This window comes from Panthera pardus, unplaced genomic scaffold (genome assembly GCF_024362965.1).
Source record: "Panthera pardus isolate Hobbes unplaced genomic scaffold, ASM2436296v1 HiC_scaffold_13, whole genome shotgun sequence".
Classification (NCBI taxonomy): Eukaryota; Metazoa; Chordata; class Mammalia; order Carnivora; family Felidae; genus Panthera; species Panthera pardus.
In genome coordinates this window covers 27,299,882-27,318,682 of record NW_026526688.1, presented here as the reverse complement: position 1 = coordinate 27,318,682, position 18,801 = coordinate 27,299,882, and the positions used below count along the sequence as shown (strand labels likewise).

General features: G+C 37.1%; 1 protein-coding gene across 2 annotated transcripts in view; it reads right to left on the bottom strand.

Moving 5' to 3' along the window:
- The window catches only part of TNKS (tankyrase), a 209,866-nt gene that overhangs the window by 114,604 nt on the left and 76,461 nt on the right, over positions 1 to 18,801 (bottom strand). The window lies entirely within an intron of this gene.

Here is an 18,801-nt window from a genome sequence, read left to right as displayed (position 1 = left end):
AACAAAAAAAAACTTTGTAAAAAAGGAACAGCTGGCTATCCAGATAACATGAAAGAATAAAATCTGGTCTTGAGGAACCTGAGCTTTAGGACACAAAATGATGACAACTGGTGGCTAACACTACAAGAATAACAAGAATAATGAGGATAAATGTGATACCCTATTAGAACAAATAAAAAAGTCAACTGCTCAAATATATAAGAAATACTTAAAACTGACTTAAGACTCGCCCAAACTACTCTGAAGCTAGTTTGACAGGAAGCTCAATGAATTAATGTGACAAATTTACAAAAAAGCAAACAGAAACTTCCACTGTGTCAGCAGAATAAACAAGGTAGGAGTGGGTGCCATTCAGCTTACAATATAAAAACTAAGATGGAAGAGGTGGTGATTATAGTGACAGTAAGTGTCCTCTATTACTGCCAGTATTTCAGAGGAGGGTCTTAAAAAAAAATGCATAGCCATACACAGTGTACTTCCAAAGAGAAGTTACTGCATTTGGCTTAATAAATGGGTGAAATATTACCAACCATTTAAGCTATTCAACAATGGACTAATTATGTCAGAGAGCTCATAGGGATATGGTATAGAAATGTCATATAGGAACATAGTAGATAATCCTGAAGGAGTAATGGAATAGATTAGCTGAGCTCTAAATCTAAGGTCCTTCCAGATCCATGATTGTATGTGTAACGTTTATGTTACAGTTGTCTGTAAATTATAATACATCTAGACTTAAGTTATACATGCATGTATTCAGTACTGTCTGTTCTTCATTAGTCTCTAAGTTCAGTTCATATATCAAATTATAGATCTCATTATTTGACGGGTACTATCCTTGAATGAACTCATTTAATCCTCAAATAATGTTTGATTCTGTTATTTCCACCTTTACAGATGAGGAAACTGAAAAATGGAAGGTCACAGAGCTAACTGTGTTAGTTTCTTGTTACTGTAATAAATTACTAGAAACTTAATAGTTTAAAACACAAATCTATTCTCTTAGGATTCTGGAGACCAGAAGTTTGAAATGGGTGAGCAGGGCCGCATTCCTTCTGGAGGCTCTAAAGGAGAATCCACTTCCTTGCCTTTTCTAGCTTCTAAGGCATGCCCACACTCCTCGGCTTGTGGCCCTGCACCACGACAACCGACAACCTCCGTTTACATGCCACATCTCTTTTCTCTGACTGGACTTCTTTCCTTTCTATAAAGACCCATGTGATTGTTGGACCTACCTATGCAGAGAATTTAAATTGATCTCCCCATCTGAAGATCCTTAACTTAATGACGTCTGCGAAGTCCTTTTTACCTCATAAGGTAACATTTGCAGGTTCTGGGTATTAGTGTGTGGACGCCTCTGGGAGGCCACTGCTGTGCCTACCACAGCTAGTAGAGAGCAGACAGAGGGTGTTTAACCACGATGATCACTGCTTCTCAAACACTGCTCCTGACAAACGGAAAGTACATTATACTTTCCAAGGTGTTCCCTACCAGCTGTCAGGAATAAAACATTCTCTTCAACAAGACTTCAATTTAACACCTAGAGTTACAGACCAGAAAGCAAGAAATAAAATTCCACCCGGCATGACCTTCTTTGGAGCATAATAAGTATGTATTTTTTTGTTTATAAATATAACAGATTTTTCTTTAAAAATATAACATATTTCTATGAATCTAAAGAAAATAGCTACTCTGCTTTTTGGTTAAGTTTGCAATGATATAAAAAACAATATCAATAAAAACATAAGTTTATACATTCTGAAAGGGAGATTCTGGTGAAATTCTGAGGAACTTCATTCATACCTCCTTTCAACTGCAAGGGAATTAACATTTCATTTTTCTTGTAAATGCAGGTATATTATTTAATGAATATTCCATCTTTAGTTATTAGGACTAGGTTAGGAACAAACTAGGGAAAAACATAAATCCAAACAGAAAAGCACAACAGACCTGTTATTTTTGTCTGCCCAAGTGCCTGCTACCTCTTTCTTCTGATATGTGCTCTCTCCCTAGTGGTGGGCCATCTCCCTCCTTTACTGTGTGTGGTTGTAACGGGGTTGCCAATCAGAGCCCCGCTCCACCCCTGGCCAATCATCAGACTCCAGCCACAGACCGGTGCCTGATGCAGGTACAGATACTTGACTGAAGCAGCTCAGAGTTCTTCCTTGAGACGGTTCACTACGCAACTGGGAAAGAGCCCTCTCTTTACATTAGAAAAATAAGAAAAGCTATACAGCTGTGGCCCCAGAGCTGCCAATGGCCATGTTCTTTGACACATGAAGACTAAGAAAACAACAACAGAAAAATGAAACAGAGAGGCAGGGAACAAAACAACAGAGAAGGGGAGGAGAAAGAACAAGAATGAAAGGAAGGAAGCAGAGAAGGAGGCAGAAGAGTGCTCAGAGAGTGGGGCAGGAGGAGGTGGGTGGGTTAGAGAAACAGTGACAGTCAGATACAGGATGCAGTTTGAGTCTCTGGATCCAGCAGACCTTGATGTCCAATGTATCTTTGCCTTTATGTAGTTAATACCCTTAAGCAACAAACGTTATCACTTAAATAATAGTAATTTGATTCATGAGTGTTTACAATGTGCTTTGTTCTCTTCCCTTTAACTTCCTCCCACTTCACCTTTAAAAAACAACAGGCAAATTCAAACCAATTTTCAGCAGCTGAAGCCTCCAACCTAGTTTTTAAAAATATGGCTTTAGATTCCAAATAATTTAACATTGCTATGATTTAATTCATTTACTTGCTCAACATTGTTTTTAAAATGTTTACATTTATTTTTATGTAATTCACAAGGCCCTTTAAATGTACATTATATAAGTACCTCACTCAGAAATAATCTTGTAGAAAAGGATAGATAGATAAACATACATATATATCCTTATAAGATACAAAAGGATACACACACACACACACACACACACACACACACACACACATTTTCTTTTCTTCTTTGACTCCAGAACAAAGTCTTTCTGGCAAAAACATTTCACTTGTGTCTGGGATTTTTTACAGTAATCTTTCATATTAAGTAAGATGGGTTAATAATGAGTCTCCTCCAGAGCTCCACATGCTTTCTGAGGACAAAAAATAAAAGGAGAAGCTAAAAAGCTCTAATTGGAGTCAGGATGGCATATTACCGCTGTCTTTAATCTTTTTTCTTCCTCTAACTTCGTGACTTTGATCATAAAGAGGGGGGTGCCATGTGCACTTGTTCAGGGGGAAGCATGGCCTGGGCCTGGCCCAGAAGCACTGCTAAATCACAACAAAAAGCATCACCTTTTGTGCCAGCCCTTTAGATGAATCCTACGTCTGCTACTATCTCACCAAGTCAGTTTGACCAAATCATTTAACCTTCATCAGAGTTTCATGTTTCCTATGGTAAAACGAGAAAGATAATGCTTATCTTATGGGTGCTCTGAGGGTCAGGGATAAGAGAAACAAAACACCCGACACTGCTTGATTCACAGTAAACCTCCAACACAAGATGATGATGGTGATGATGCTTTTCAAATTTTAAAGCACTTGATTTAGTAATAACTGTGTATTATTTCTTACTATAAACCAGCAGGGAGACAGGACCTCTTTTTCATTAACATCAGTGAAAGAATTTTAATTAACTAACATTTAAGGAATTTGAGAAAATCGACTTCTCTACACCCCCACTAAATTTCTCTATAATAAATGGCTTTTATATAATGAAAAGCAGGGGAGGTATTTTGTCTTTGGCCCTAAAAATTCAACTGGGCCCCTAGAAAGTTGTAATCACAATGTGAGAAGAAAGCTATTGAAACTGATGTACCACATAAATAAAATAGTAGAAAGAAATGGAGTGGTTTAAATAATTTCTAAGAAGAAGTGAAAGCTATTCAGAGGAAGATAATTAGAAACACCAGGCAAATGAACCTCCCTTCGCCTCCACACCAAAACAGATAGAATCTTAACAAGACTGATGGAACCTTACAAGGAGTAAATCTCTAGTTCCTCATTAAAGAAAAAACTTCATTCCACAAAAAAGAAGTATTATGTACCGGTAATAAGTTCCTCTTCTACAGACATGTGATATTTCTTAAATCCTAGTTGGTGATCTACTGACTTCAAGTATATCCACCTGTCAATAACGATAAGTCTGTGTTTGGTTTTTGGTTCATTTTAACTTTAGATTTACTTTAAATTACATATAATGATTTCATGAAATGCATACCGATTTTGGCAAATTTTATGTCTCTACCATGGAAATGTGTCAATCATACGAGGCAGCAATCCTTATGAAACCTGGCTCAAGATTCATATGCACTTATATAAGTAGTCGGTATTTTAAAGTATGAGTTTTGAGATAAATTAAAAATAAAAGTAATCTCGGATTAGTACTATGGTACATACTGAGGAAGTGAAAGTCAGCCCTGCTGATAATGACTGTTTCCAACGAGACCTGGATAAGGCCACATAAAACAAAGTTCCTCTACAAGGCCATCCCACAGCTATAAAAGGGTCTGACAATCCTTTCTAATGAGTTACTGTTGCTTTAATAAAGACATCACCAGCCTGGCTTCAGGATCAGTTCTGCTAGTCACTGATGGTGTGCGTGCGTATGTGTGTGTTGTGCGTGTGGATCTCCAGTACATGAGCTCAGAGTAGGCCCTAAATAAAGCACAGAAATCTGGGATGGGCAGACTGCAGACACCTATTTCCTTTTCCTTTCTTCTTGCTTCTTTAGTAGCAAGACATTTGTTAATACATTAGGAAAATTTGTTAAAGGGTACATTTGAAACTCATGTTAAATAAGCTACTCACTACCTATTACCATCTTCAGGAAAAGGTTCTGAAGTTATACAAGTTTTAACTTGAAAAAACAACAGGCAAACCAGCGAACACACACAGGCAAGCATACTTTTACCCTCATTCGAGACGGTAATTTCTTGTGTTCACGTTCTGCATAATGATTGTAATCACTTGATGCCTCTTGTTGTATACAGAAGAAAGTACTATCTACTCGGGAGAATGATACTGTTGTTGCTGAGAACAAGCTAGAAAAGAATTGTATTTTTTCCTTTTGCTTAGTTTGTTTATTGCATTTGTTTCATGCCATGCTTTCAGATGACCCAGAAGTAACTGGAGAGTGAAATTGAATACCATTTGGTTTTCGTCTCGGCCATATTCTTTTGACACTATTGAGGAAAAACAGAATGGAAAAACAGAATATTCTAAATGGAAAAATACACAAAAATATTAGACAGAAAATACTAGGCCTCAAAAGTAGAGAACAACCTGGGTACAGTAAATGCTGAGTTCCTGGCTTTAATAATCTCTCTGGAGAATCAACTGCTCCTTCCTCTGTGCTCCAAACACTTTGTGTTGTATAAAAAATCATTTGTCTGTATTCCTTGCCTAACCTGAGCTCCTTTAAGTCAGACAGCATACTTTATTTTCATTCTTATATTCCCCAGGAACATTCAGTGTACTTTATTAAAACAAAAGGAATACCTATCTCACCTTTGCATATCTGGAGGAGTCCATGATAAATAGTGATAAATGTCACTAGATAAAAAGAATGTCTTACGTAGAGGAAGTACCATTGCAATAATAGTATCTAACGTTAGAACTGAGTATAAAAGTACCACAAGGTTGCATGGAAATTCCTAAAAAAAAAAAAAAAGAAGAAAAAAAATCCAATACTATAGGATTAGGATACAGATTTAGATAACTGCATTATGAATAAAACAGGATAAATAAACACAGAATATGATGCGGCAATCTAAAACTGCTGAGTCAGGTGGCTTTTAATTCAGATAAAAATTATTGTAACCATATATAAATATATAAATGTACTCTCCAGCATTAAGTGTGGCTTGCTACAGTTTGTTAGCTTTTTAGAACGTATCTCTTACCTCTGAATGCAAGGCAAATAGTTCTGAGCCAGCTATTTGAATTACACACTGGGAAGAAAAAATTTCGACAGTAATCAATAAACTAATCAAACATAGCTATTAATGTTATGCAAAGAACTTGTTATTTCTCTCTTTCTCTGGGAGCATACTGGACTAATTATAAGTGGTGAGCCTTTTATAAGGCTGAATAAAATCCATTTTATGGACATACCACATTTCTTTATTCATCTTGTGATGGGCACTTGAATTGCTCCTAACTTTTGGCTACTGCCGATAATGCTATCATGTACATGAGTATACACATAGCTCTGAGTCTCTGCTTTCAATTCTTTACAATAAATACTTGGAAGTTGAATTGCTGGATCATAGTGATTCTGTTTTTATTTTTAAAGAACCTCCATACTGTTTTCCATAGTGGCTGCATCATTTCACATTCCCACCGACGGTGCACAAGATTCTGACTTCTCCATGTCCCGGCCGATATTTGCAGTTTTCTGGGTGTTTTAAAGTAGTAACATCCTAACGGGTGTGAAGTGGTACCACTCCAGATTTCTTTTTACATTTCAAGACTCTGTCTAAAGAATAAATTTGAATAAAAACTCATTGCCCAAGATTCTATAAATGACTCCAAAATTACAGCAAAAAAGCAAACCTCTCTGGATCATTTCTCATATTAAATGATGCTTATTAAAGCAGATTTTGGTTTTTACTTGATCTGTCTCTTCCTTTCACTGACTTAAAATTAACATAAAAATAAATTAGATAAAATGTTTGTCTTTTCAGAATATTCTGGGAGTACAGCATAATCTTTATGCTAACTTTATGACATAAACTTTATGACAACAGGATATGAAGATGTACAGTATTTATACACTTGTAGTCAGGTAGTTACTGTGATAGTCCTCCAAAAGGGGTAAAATAATGAATTTTCTATGTTTTGGTTTAAATTTACATGAATTTTTATGAGATTCTAAAGTATGTGCATTTACTTAGTAATATTTTCTTTCCATGTATAAACCAAGGAAAGAACTAACACATTTCTACTTAAGGTACTATTATTCATTTTCAATAGAGAATTAAAGTATCCCCGGAAAAGACTTGAGGAGAAATTAGGGTGGAAAAGAAATGAAAAAAAGAAAAAGAAAAAAAATGGTGGTCAATATTCTAAACTAAAGGGAATTGAATCCTATTTCAAGGACAACTTCAAGGATTTCTTTTATACATAAAAAAAAGTCTGACATATTATAGCAAAATGGTTCATGGCTGGTCGTGCTTATGAAAGATGACATTACTCTGGCCCATTTGCCACCATCTCAAATCATCTGTCCCCAGCCCAAAGAGAATACAGACACAAACAAAATTTAAATTATGTTTGTGGAAACCTTGGTGTGACAACAGCAGGTAATGGTTTCAAATAAATTCACATTTCTAAGTTGTGATTAGGTAATAATAGTCACACATTTTAGAGAAAGCTATAATTAACGGCAACTACAACCATGCAAATACTGAAAACGATTCTTCCTTTACATAATCTCTCATTCTGCGCTAGCAAAAAATACAATGCATTCATTTTGGGTAAATGTGGTTTAATTGATAGAGACAGCCATTCCTGTAATGGTTTCAGCAAATAATTACACCGGAGTGGTGACAAGGATTACCTAAGAGTGAGTTAGTACAAAATTTTAGCAAGCTATTTTCAGATTCCTGACAGCCTAATGTTTTCTCATCTTGATAACCTTAAAGATTTAAGGCAAACACATCTACAATAAGCTTATAAAGAATTATCTGTAGCTGTTGAGAAGTGTAGAAATTTTAAGTCCCAGGGGTCTACCGATTTGCCTTGGAATACAAGAAGACTTGCTGAGGTTATCTGCCAAAGAGCGAAACCAAGAAATGCTTTAAGACTACAGCCTCTGCTTTGTGTGAAATGAAGATCTATAATTTTCATGACAGAGACTGAACTGAGAAACTTTCATATCCTACAGAAAATAACTTGTGGAGACAGATACATCCTGGGGCAGATGCTGGAACTAACAGTAATTCCAGAGCTTCTTTTAGGAAGGCACATAACGTATCATCGTAACTGGCCATCAGCTAGTTCTGCGTAAATTATTGTGACTGAGGTACAAAGTAAATGTCTCTCTCTCGGTCTCTTCCCCCCAACTCCCTACAATACATTCTCAGATTATTTTATAACATTACAAATACTCCACATATTTGGAATAATATTTCCATTCTCTTTTCTTTAAGAAACAAAATATACAAACTATCATTCAATAACATCGTTTTGTTCTGAAAGAAAAAAAGAGTAATCATGTGAAATGAGTATGTGTCTGCATACACACACACACACAAGCACACGTATATAATTACACATGTGGATGTGGATGTATGATCATGGCCATTTTCTTCTCTAGGAGAGGAGGCAATCTTTAGGTCCAAATCCTGCCATAATGCAAAGTATCACCCACAACATTTATACATGACATTTGGCCCAAAGTGTACTTTAAATAATGAACACAGTAACAATGACATGAAAGCCATGATTAAGGTAAATACAGAGAAATATAAAAGGATCCAAGGACTTTCTATGAAATCCTAGTCCTTTAAGTTGTCAAATGCCCCTAATTAAGAATTAAAATATCAAGAAAGGTATAAAAAATACATTCTTAAGAGAAAGGAATGAATAAAATCACAGACTTTTGGTATGATGGTACTAAGCATAAAGCATTTAAATATCGCTTCCATTCTTTTGTTTTGTTTTTGTGTATTTTTGAGAGAGAGATAGAGTGTGAGCAGGGTAGGGGCAGAGAGAGGGAGACTCAGAATCTGAAGCGGGCTCCAGCTCTGAGCTGTCAGCGCAGAGCCTGACACAGGGCTTGAACTTATGAACCGCAAGATCATGACCTGAGCCGAGGTCGGATGCTTAACTGACTGAGCCACGCAGGTGCCCCAATATTGCTTCCATTCTTAATTGAATTTCTGTTCTGCATTCTTGGCCAGTCTTCTTTTCCATAAATAATCATTAATATTTCTATTTGGCAAGTTTTTCTTTTTGCTTTATAAAGATTACAGGTGAGCAGTTATTTTCTCCTCCCTTATTAGGTTTTTAAAAATGAAAGACGACTTATTTTTCAAACAAGTCCACAAAATTTTCACTCTTCCGGAGAAAAGGATATGTCTCTCATGTCTGTCTGTTACTGCCACCGGCATTCTAATGACTTCTTAAAAACAAGAGTCATTTTTATGTCCTGTCATAAGCAATACATCATTCACTTTCAGTGCAATGGAGGGTAATAGAATAATGGAGAAACAACATAGAAAGATTAGAACATCAGCTGAGGAAAGATTACTTTTCACTCACCTGGGGCCTACTTCCATACACTGATGCCAAATACATACAACTAAAATTAAGGGCAATGAATTTCTTCCCACGAAGAAAAAACCAGAAGGAAAGAAAGAACTGATACATGGCATTGTTCCTCCCGTTCAGAGAGAAAAGAATTATAACCTAAACTGGAGGTGGCGAAGCTCCGATAATCCACAAATCAACGGACAGCCTATTTGTAGAGCCCTGATTTCCTGTCTAATTAATCTCCTAAAAACTACTTCTTTGAAAAGAAATGCCCACACCTAAAACAATACTCATAGTCATTTCAGAGACACAGTTTCCTCTTGCATTCAAAAAGACGTGAGCAGATGATTCGTGGTACTCCTGTCAATTCGGATGACTTTTCAATGCCCACGTCAAAAAAAAAAAAAAAAAAAAAAAAAAAAGTCAAGCATTTTTAAACCGTCAGAGACTGATAATCAAATGTACAATTTTAAGATAGTCTAAATTACTGACACTGTGAGCAAGCCCAGTCCTTTCCCTGAGAAGAGAAAATCCCACTCACCTACCTATCACAGTCAGATGCACAAAACTGAGAAGGCTAATTAGGTTAAAAAGCTGCCTGGGCACTGATACCTACCTAGTGCCCACTAAAGTCATGTAGCTTCAAAGAAGGGAGTGAATACATTCTTACCCAGGGAGGAACATTAAGTCTATTGTGTTCTTGAGGAAAAGAAAAGAGAAAAAGATCCAGCTCTTATTATTTGTTTCAAAACAATCTCAACGAATGTAATGCCCGAGAGTTTTCTTCAGAGAAAGACAGAAAACGAAGACAGTTAATAATCTAACAATGCTCATAAAATGGTATGCTGATCTAGAGCAAGGCATGTAGACTTTGACCTTTATTCCCAAAATAGAAATAAGCATTTAATTTTGAGAGAATAATAAACAGGAAATACCAATGCAGTTAGAAGTAAAATGTAAAGAAAAGAAGATGGAGCTTTTCCTAAACACTAGTAATGTGAAAAAGTAACACTGAGATCTGAGTTTGAAAAGCAGAAACAGTAGAGTGACCATATAAGTTATTAACCCAACTGTCACTTTTTAAAAATAATTTTTTAATGTTTATTTATTTTTGAGACAGAGAGAGAGAAAGAGATCATGAGCAGGGGAGGGGCAGAGAGAGAGCGGGAGACACAGAATCTGAAGCAGGCTCCGGGCTCTGAGCTGTCAGCACAGACCTGACGCAGGGCTCGAACCCACAAATCTTGAGATCATGACCTGAGCCGAAGTTGGACGCTTAACCGACTGAGCCACCCAGGGGCCCCAGGTTTTGTTTTTGTTTCTGTTTGTTTGTTTGCTTTTTGCCCACAATGATAACTTGAAAAATCTTTGTATTTGAAATAATTTCAAACCTAGAGAAAAACTGCAAAATTAGTACAGAGGATTCTTTGCCCAGACTCACCAACTTTTAATTCTCTACCTAAGTATGTGCTTTACATTCTCTCCCTCTTTTCCCAGTAGGGGCCAAGGGCAGGCCACCCCAAACTGCGTCACTTGGTATGATATATGGATTCTTCCTAAATAAGTTAACATTAGAAAGAGCTGGTACAAGGACCCTCAGACCCTCCTCTGTCCCCCTGAAAGTGGGAAACAAATCTCCTATATGACAAATTCCCTCCTTGTCTTGAGAAGTTAGAAGATATCCTTATCACCAGAGACAGGACTCGAAAGCCAAGAAAGCTACAGGAACAAACCTGGTCTTTTCTCATCTACCACCTCAGCCTAAATTCTGCTTGGAATTCTCTACTAATTAGAGCTCCCAAACACCTGTCTTCTTGATCCTGTCGATTCCCCACAAATTTATAGTCTCTCCATCTAAATGTGTAAAAACTGCCTGCATCGGTCATTTCTCTAGGTCTCACTTTCACGAGTGGGCCTCCATGCACATGTATTAAAACTTTGGTTTTTTTCTATTAATCTGTCTCACATAAATTTCATTCATAATCTAGCTGGAGAGCCTTGAAGGGCAGAGAAAAAAAAAATACTGTTCCTTCCCAACACCCTCCAAATCTCTGGGTATGTTTGTATAAGTAACAAAGAAGTTTCCTGAGCCATTTCAGAAAGTTGCAATACATCGTGTCTCTTTGCCTTTTATTACTTCAGCATCTGTTTCCTAAAACACAAGGATATTTTCTTATGTAAGCATTGCAAAGTAATTAAATTCAGGAAATTAAACACTGGTTCAACACTTTTACCTAACAGAGAGTAAGCATTCTAATTTGTTATTGTTCCAATAATATCTTTTATAGCATTTCCCCTTCCAGCCCAGGATCATGCAGTTTGCATTCAGAGGTCATGTCTCCTTAATCTCTTTTAATTTGGAATATTGCTTCAGTCTTTGTCTTTCAAGACATTGACATATTTTAAAAATACAGGAGAATTAGTTTATAGAATGTGCCTAAATTTCTATTTGTCTAATGTCTTTTCATGAGATTTAGTTCTGCATCCCTGGCTAGACTACAACATAAGAGATATGACGTCCTTCTCAAGTATTACATCTGCCAGCACAGAAAGTTTATCTGACTCACTGATTGTATTAATTTTGCTTTAATTAATTTAAATAAATATTTAAATTAAGTAATTTAAGAAGGTAACGTCCAGCGTCTTCACTGGATAGCAGTGGGCAGACATGCTGAGAACCGGTTGCATACCTACTGCTCATTAAATCTGGGCCTCAAGACTTAGCATCCACTATTGTTTCTTGTCCTAACCAGTCTTCACTATGATGGTTGCAAAAGGTGATTTTCCAACTCCAACAGTCCCTCCACATTTATCAATGGACATTCTAACAGTAAGAAAGAACCTCTTCCCATTCATTCATTCACTCATTTATTATCACCATATGAATATAACTATTCTTATTTTATCTAATGGGTTATAATCCATTACTCTATTTATTTTGATGGTTAAATTGTCCCAGAGCTGGTCAGTGGGAGCCCCTTCAAGATGTCTCCTGTGTCCTTTTGACATATCTCCATTATTTTTTCGAGCACTTCTTTACTTTTTTAGCACAATAAGATGCTCTGGTTCATCTTACACCATCCTGTACTAGCCTTGAAATCAATCATTTTTTTTTTTTTCAAAAGAACTCTTTTAATCACATGTAAGGGAATAGCATATAGCAACCAAGATACAGAAATTAGGTGTGCTCCATTGCTGTGGGCAACACACTGTTTGTAGGCCTTTCCTGCAGCAGACCTAGGAGATCCCCACCCCCGCCCATGATCCTGATTCCTACACCTTCAATAGAATGCCACAAGATTCTCCTTTGTCTTCCACATTTGTGTTTCTCGTGCCATAGTAAGAGTCTTGGTTCCCAACACATTTATTCAATCTCACAATATACAGAAAATCATTTCTGAATAACTATCTCCTATCACTGCAAAAAGCCTAATATAAAGAATTCAAGGTTTGTTTGAAATTGTCCTTTCTTCCCCTTCTAGACTGAAGGTATAAAGTCAAAGTGCTGGGTTCAAAAGTTCCTTGGATCAGTTGTTTTTCTTTATTTCTCTCAGTGTGGTTTTATTTGAAATGCAGATGGTTCATTCATTAGTTTCAAATCTAATTTTAGGATCCCCTCCCAACCTTGATTTAATTTAATTTTTTGTAAGTTTATTTGTTTATTTTGAGGTGGGGGAGAGGAGGGTGGGATCCCAAGCACTGACAGTGCGGAGCCTGATGCAGAGCTCAAACCCACGAATTGTGAGATCACGAGACCTGAGCTGAAATCAAGAATCAGACGCTTAGCCAAATGAGCCACCCGGGCACCCCTGATTTTATTTCTGAATATGTAAAACATTAACATGCTTCCAGAAATTAAAATTATATCAAAAAGGTATACTATAGAAAATGCCTTACCTTCTTTCCCACTGGAGTCCCTACACCCTTGTAGATAACCAATTTCAACGTTTTCAAGTTTAGCCTTCTTGTATTTCATTTTGAATAACAACAACAACAACAACAACAATAAGCAGTTAAATAACTCTTTTTAAAAATGTTCCCTTGTGTACTGGTATCTATTTCTACCTAACAAATTACCTCAAGACTTGGCAGCTTAAAAGAACAAATATTTCCTGTAATTTCTGAGGGCTGGGAATCCGGGAATGGTTAGCTGGATGATTCTGATTTAACGTCTCTAACAGAGCTGCAGCTGAGCTGTAGGATGGAGACTCTGCCACCAAGTACAGTGCTCTCTCGTGGCAGCTGGCAGGCCTCAGTTTCTCGCTAGCTGCTGGCCAGAGGTTTCAGTACCTCTCCGCACAAGCCTCTCTATAGGGTAGCTCACAACATGGCAGCTTGCTTCCTCAAAGCAAGGGATCCAAGAGGATGAGAAAAAAGCCCAGGACAGCAGCCACAGTCTTCCACAATCCATCTCAAAAGTGACATACCATCGGCGCTGCCATTATGCTATTGTTCACACAGAGTAACTCCGACACAGTGTGGGTGGGAGGGGCAACATAAAGGTGTGAAGAAGGCCAGACAGGCAAGGTAACTGGGGACTAGATATTACTTCTCATTTTACACAAAGGATAGCACACTATAAGTGGCCTTTCATATTTTGTTCCAGTAAATGATACTCCTTAGGGAATTACATCCTCGGTTTATAAAGAATTTCGTTATTTTATAGCCATGAAACGTCTATGAAATATGTACCACAGATTGTTCAACCATTTTCCTATAGGTGGGCATTTAGGAAGGTTGCAATATTTTGCAACTATAAACAATGAATAACCTTTTGCTTATATATTTTTTATTATTGACAATTATACACTCTTAGAAAATCCAGTCTGGACCACCAATGCATTAAACTCCCTTGAGAAGATCAGTAATAAGTTTTTTGAAGGGAGATTAAAAAGTCTTAATTTGATTTTTAAAACAATTTTATCATGCATTTCTTAAGAGCCTAATATAAATAGTAATGCATCATGTTCTGTAATTACCACCTGCATCAAAATATCCCTGTAAAGAACAAGGCAAACACAGCCAGTAGTAACATCATTAAACCAAAAGTAAAAGACATAAAAGAAAAAAGGCAAATGTTTCAGTGAACAGATCTACCAATCTCTACGTGTCTATGAAAGAGTTCAGGAGTGCCTGAGTGGTTCAGTCAGTTGAGAGTCTGACTTCGGCTCAGGTCATGATCTCACAGTTCATGACTTCAAGCCCCACATTGGGCTCTGTGCTGACAGCTCAGAGCCTGGAGTCTGCTTCAGATTCTGTGTTTCCCTCTCTCTCCCCCTCTCCCACTCACAGTTTCTCTCTCTCTCTCTCTCTCTCTCTCTCTCTCTCTCTCTCTCTCCCTCTCAAAAATAAACATTAAAAAAATTAAAATTAAAAAAGTAAGAGTTCAAAGGGCTCAAAAGCTACCTAAAGAAACAGAGTTACCTGGTATTGATGAGAAAAGTCAGAGGCCAAGAAATATTTTCCTAAAACAGTAGGAAGAGGGATTGTATATTAGAGACAGAATTGTATTAATGCTTAATTTCCCAAGTATAATTGTGTTCTGGCTCTCAGGAGATACATGCTGAAGTGCTTCGCTGTGAAGCTCCACAATGTCTATAAGTAACTCTAAAATAGTTCAGAGAAGAAAAAATATTGAGAATGAAAAAGATATAAAATAAACTGGAAAATGTTAACAATTGGTGAATCTATGGGAAGAGTATATAAAGTATTCATTTTACTATTCTTTTAAATCGGAAATATTTTTAAAATATAAATGTTGGGGAAAGAGTGGATGGGAAGATTGACATTAACAACGACACATGAGTCACGCAATTCAGTAGCTCAACTACTTATCCAACAGATAATGCAATTTTGAGGCAGAATGGCAGTTGCATGTGTATTAAGAAGTTTAAGCTATAAAAATTTCACTGTATTTTAGGATATGAAATCTGTCATTTTTTGCTTATCGAAGGTCTAATGGCAAGCTATCAGCTATGAATATCATTAAGTTCCCTAGAGATATAAATAATAATAACACCTAAAACTGCCACTAATGATCCACCCAAAGCTTTTTCAAAGACTTTTATGTAAAATCTGATTACTTCTGAACATACAACCCAATGTTCATCTTGCCCCCTTTTATAATAAGACTTATAAATGAGTCAATCATTGAAGAATGCACCATTGACATTTCAGCTGCTGTTTTATAATTATACCTGCTTTCTATAGGTAGGTTAATGTTAAAATTTCTTAAAAATTGCCACCTTTTTCTTGGAAAAAAAAATGAACTAAACATGTTAGATTTTGTTTGTGCTATTTTGGAAAAGTCTTTTATAACTGAAGAAGTTAGATGAAAACCAAAAAGAGAAAAAGGGGAAAATTAAGGGCTTAAAAATATAAAATTAAAAATTTTGTAGATTGGAAATTAAGTCTACAAAAAAAAAAAGGCAAGGTTGTTTATTTGAATGAGAAGAACCCCAAATTGGGTTAGTTTTTAGTACATTTCCCTCCATGACAACAGATAACAACCTAATTTTATAAAATAATTACCAATGGCTTCTTTCTCATCAGTATATTTTATGACCTCTGAGCAAACACATGAAAATATGCCCACAAAAATCATATCATGCTGGAGTAGGATTGTTCTCAGTCATGGAAGGCTTTCAATCTTTTGTATACCCTAAAATGCCCTAAATGGCTCTTGACTGTGGCAATGTCACGGCATGGCAGGTGTCAGGAAAAGTCCTGTCACCTGAAGATCCCTTTTAACACTCTTCAGAAGCACAAGAGGATCCTTGCTATGTAAAAATTTTAGGTGTTAACAGTGTTATGGAACACTTTATGAATAGTCAGCTTTATGAACAAGCTGACTGTTAAAATGAAATGTTTGAAATCAACACAATGATAGATATGAAGTTTTTAAACTTAGCAAGAATATCTACCTTAGGGTGCCTGGGTGGCTCAGTCAGTTAAGCGTCTAAATCTTGGTTTCAGCTCAGGTCATGACCTCAAGGTTCATGAGATCGAGCCCCGCATAGGGCTCTGCACTGACAGTACAGAGCCTGCTTGGGATTCTTACTCTCACTCTCTCACTCTGCCCCTCCCCTGCTCGCACACACATATGCATACTTTCACTCTCTCTCTCAAAAAATAAACTTAAAAAAAGAATATCTAACTTATGATATAGCCTCTTGAGAATCAATAGAATCACAAGTTGTTTTCTTTAAAAGTTAAGACCAAATTGGGGCACCTGGAAGGCTCAGTCAGTTACGCATCTGACTTCAGCTCAGGTTATGATCTCACAGCTCATGAGTTCAAGCCCCGTGTCCAGTTCTGTGCTGACAGCTCAGAGCCTGGAACCTGTTTGGATTTCTGTGTCTCCTTCTCTCTATGCCCCTCCCCTGCCAGCGCTCAGTCTCTGTCTCTCAAAAATAAATAAAACATCAAAAAAAAATTTAAGTTAAGATCAAACTGTATGGAGATTTAAGAAACCTCATGAGGATGTATGCACTGTTTCATCAAGGAGAGAAATAAGACAGTAAAAGAAGGCTCTACGTCGGAAACAGTAAAGAATGTGTGCTGAAATTATGAAATATTAAAACAATCTGAGGGTGTATAGAAAGCATGAATTTTTATACAAAAGGTGTTTTTGTTTTGTTTTCCATTAATGATGAGGACTATTTTTTAAGCAATCTAACTAAAGAGCAAGTTTGACAGTTTATTTAAATGAGCAGGAAATGGCCCTTGCAGATTCTGGGATCAACAGATCAACACAGATTAACAAACAAATAAACATTAGATTCAATAACTTATCAAGGATCCTTTTCTGGATTTTATGGTCATTGGCAGCTTGCCTGACTGATGTTATCATTTCTTGTACATTTTATAGTTCTGGAATGCTGTTTTGATTTTACCATGTTATAGTGGCATATAATAAAACAGTTCTAGTTTATGAAGTAGCAATCAACTGAATGATCATTCATTTAACAAATATTTAGAGAATGCTGACACTGTAAACAATGAACAAAGAGAAAATCTCACTTCTCAAGAAGCCAGTACTAGAATTCAGGGATTGGGAGCTAAGGAATAAATAAGCAAAATAGTAAATAAATGAAGTCATTTCAGACAGTGATAGGTGATGTAAAGGGGGACCGGCAGCTGGACTGGACATTTGCTTATTTAAGGGGTTAGGACAAACTTATTTGAGGTAGTGATTTTTGAGTTGAGACCTAAATATTGAGAGAAAGTAGTTAAGAGAAGATCTGAGGAAAAGAACACTCCAGTAAAGGAACCAGCACACCAAGGAGAGGATAGAAGGCAGAAAAAGAAATCAAGACAGAAACCAACTTGGAGTCTATGGTTAATAGAAATGCAGTTGGTATGTCTGGACTATAAGGAGCAACAGAGAAACGGTTACACAATGCAGTCAGATAAATAGGTAGGGGACAGATAAAGAGTTTGAATTTTATTATGAGTAGAATTACTTTTAAAGAAATGAATGAAACTGGGGCGCCTGGGTGCCTCAGTTGGTTAAGTGTCCGACTTTGGCTCAGGTCATGATCTCCTGGTTTGTGGATTCGAGCCCCTTTTCAGGCTCTGTGCTGACAGCTCAGAGCCTGGAGCCTGCTTTGGATTCTGTGTCTCCCTCTCTTTCTCTGTCCCTCCCCCATTCATGCTCTGTCTCTCTCCATCTCTCAAAAATGAATAACCATTAAACAGAAATTTTTTTAAAAGAATGAAATTAACCAGTTAAAATTTTAAAAAGTTTACTGGCTGCTATACAGACAGTGGTCTAAAGGAACATTGACAGGAGGGTGTCAGCGGTGGTCTAAACCAGCACTCATCAAAGGAGCTAGCCAGCAAAAGATCAGGAGCTTGCATCAGAAGGCAAAATCATTGCAACGTGTTTTCATCAAAGAAGTCTTGCTATTAAAAAGGGTGGGGGAGGGGGGGCACCTGGGTGGCTCAGTTGGTTGAGTGTCCAACTTTGGCTCTGGTTATGATCTCACCATTCTTGAGTTCTAATCCTGCATTGGGCTCGCTGCTGTCAGCACAGAGCCTGCTTCAGATCCTCTGTCCCCGCTGTCTCTCTCTGCCCCTTCCCGGCTCATGCTCTCTCTGTCTCTCAAAAATAAATATTTGAAAATTAAAAAAAAAGTTGGCTAAACTAACTAGTTGATTTATATTCTGGTGCCACTCCCTTATCTCATCACAAGCCAGACACAAACAGCTCATCCGAACCAGCCTATAGATCACACTTTTCTTAGCCCTGGTCCAAATTAGAATTTTGATGGCGGTAGGCAAGACTGAGAGAAATAAATCTGGAATCAGTTTTGGAAGTGAAACCAACAGAATTAGGTGATGAACTGAATACAAGGCATGAGGACAAGAGAAGAATCAAGTCAGGCCTGAAGTAGATTTTGATGCCATTTCTTAAGAATCTGAAAGAATGGGGTTCAAGCTTGATGGACTTGGCAATGGCATCAGATAGGGAGATAAGGAATTCTGTGCTGGCCATGGTAAGTTTGAGATGTCTACAATGAAGTTGGAAGTGTCAAGTAGGATATGTCA